Genomic DNA, 2,593 nt, shown 5'->3' with positions numbered 1-2,593 from the left:
GCTGATTACTAAAACAGCTCAAAGCACTTCTACATGAATAGCTTTGTGAAAAATACAGCAAGATCACTTCAAGCTGTTCATGAGGTACATGAGGTCATTAATTACTTGTTCCCCTATTTATGCCAGCTCATAGGTAACTTAAATGTCTATAATTATGCAAAGTTTGTACTGAAATGTCTATTCAGGTCCCTCTTGTCAGTGGTTCAGGCCCCTTGGGAGGAGTGAAGTGACGGGCTGGGGGTTCACAAGGCCCTTGTCACAAAGACGGCCGGAGTGGGGGACGTCTGACCAGAAACAGGAACCCGGAAATAAGCTGAAAGAGAGGTGGAGTTTGCTGTAGCTGAGCGAATGGTTTCGCTCAGCGGTTAATGAGTGAACAGAACAGTAAATAAAAAGGTTGTAACAAACACAAACACAGGACACGGCACTCGTCGCCAAAACAAAAGACAAACAAAACGGACTATACAGACAAACACGGTGAACTTAATACGATAACAATTATTACCTCCGTCTCCTATCCCGTTCTCCACTCACAGAACACACAACCCCGAGTGGTTGTAAACATGTAGCTTTTATACAGCTGTACCGAGACTCGATTGCGAGTCAATCATTCGATTGGAGTGGCGTACAACTGCACGTGAATTAATAAAGTTCAATTCCCCGTGCTCACACATTATTACGTTTTACTTGCATGTGAAGTGCTGTGCAATCCTTGTGACAAAAGACAAATATACATTTTAAACACTCGTGTTACACAGACCTGTTTATATCCCGTGTACCAATAACTATTGTCACAAAGACGGCTGCAGTCTGCAGTGGGTGACGTCAGACCAGAAACAGGAAATAAACGACAGAGAGAGGTGGAGTTTGGTGGAGCTGAGCGAATGGTTTCGCTCAGCATTTAATAAATGAAGAGACAGACAGAAAATAAACGGTTGTAACAAACATGAAAACACAGGACACGGCACATTTGCCAAAAGAGAGACAAACAAAACAGACTAACACTACACAAAACACGGTGAGCAGATATTTTAACTTTACATTATTATTTTATTATTTATTACCTCTGTCTCCAATCCCGTTCTCCACTCACCGAACACCCAACCCAGAGTGGGTGAAAACATGTAGCTTTTATGCAGCTGTACCGTGACTTGATTGCCAATCAATCATTCAATTGGAGTCGCGGTACAACTGCACGTGAATTAATAAAGTGCAATTCCCCATACTCACATATTATTACATTTTACTTGCACGTGAAGTGCTGTGCAATCCTCGTGCCTAAATACAAATATACATTTTAAACACTTGTGATATACAGACCCGTTTATATCCCAATGACTATACACCAACATTAACACACAACATATAATACACACAGGGGCGGGCACTTTGCAAATATACCCTCCCCCTTGTGCAAAACACACATGGCCTCAATGGCCAACTTCCCCCTTAAAATCCCAAAAGCCTCGCTCAAAGTCCTGGGCCAAGAACAGGGACTTTAAGGGGTTGATGGGCAGCAATGTTGCCAGTAGCCAGGCTGCTACTGGCCATGCTGTCAGCAGACATGCTGACAGTGGAGCGAATCTCTCCTCCCGCTGTACCACTGGCAGAGGATATGCTGCCAATGGTGCGGCTGTCAGCAGACGTGCTGACAGGTCCCAGACTGACTCCTTCAGCCGGGGCAAGTCCAGCAGCGGAAAAGCTGCTGGGGTTGGTGGTCTCAAGACCTCCCCCAAGATCTCCGGCAGCGAAACTGCTGCGGGGGAAGGTGGCTCCTGACCTCTCCCCCCTTTATAGACAGCAGCTCCCTCTGGTGGGGCTCCGGCCCCACTGACACCTGCGGCAAAGCACAGCTGACTGCAACCCCTTTCGAAGCAGTTCCAGCGACCCCAGGCGATGCGGAGCGGCAGGCAAGCCCAGGCGATGTGGAGCGCCAGGCAGGCATCCTTGGGTGAAGCGAGGCAGGGAGTCAGGACAAGCTGGGGTGCAGGTGTTGGCCCTCTTCTCGGCCACTGTGGCCGGGAGGTTCTTCCCCGTGCTTCCCTCAGCAGCCTTTACAACCGCCAGCATCTATTCCTGGTCCTTCTGCTGCAGGGAGAGGCAGCTCCTGCTCCTCTCCCCCTGATGGTGATGGAGGCAGAGGCAGCTCCAGCTCCTCTCCTCGTGATGGTGGGGGAAGGGATACCAGCAGACATTCATCCTCTGCTGGTGGAAAGGGACCCAGCAGGCATTCACCCTCTGCTGGTGGACAGGGACCCAGCAGGCATTCACCCTCTGCTGGTGGACAGGGACCCAGCAGGCATTCACCCTCTGCTGGTGGAGGGACCCAGCAGGCATTCACCCTGCTCTGGGTGGAGGTGGCAGAGGCAGCTCCTGCTGAGGTGCTCCTGCCAATGGAGATGGCGGAGTCATGTAGTCTCGTGCCAGTGAAGGTGGCAGAGGCTGAGGCAGCTCCTGCTGCTCTGCACCTGCCGATGGAGGTGGCGGAGGCATGTAGTCTCCTGCCAGTGAACTTGGCTTGGCTGAGGCTGCTGCTCTGCAGCCGATGGAGGTGGCGGAGGCATGTAGTCTCCTGCCAGTGAACTTGGCAGAG

Source organism: Polyodon spathula, unplaced genomic scaffold, assembly GCF_017654505.1.
Source record: "Polyodon spathula isolate WHYD16114869_AA unplaced genomic scaffold, ASM1765450v1 scaffolds_2048, whole genome shotgun sequence".
Lineage (NCBI taxonomy): Eukaryota > Metazoa > Chordata > Actinopteri > Acipenseriformes > Polyodontidae > Polyodon > Polyodon spathula.
This window is presented reverse-complemented; position numbering follows the sequence as displayed.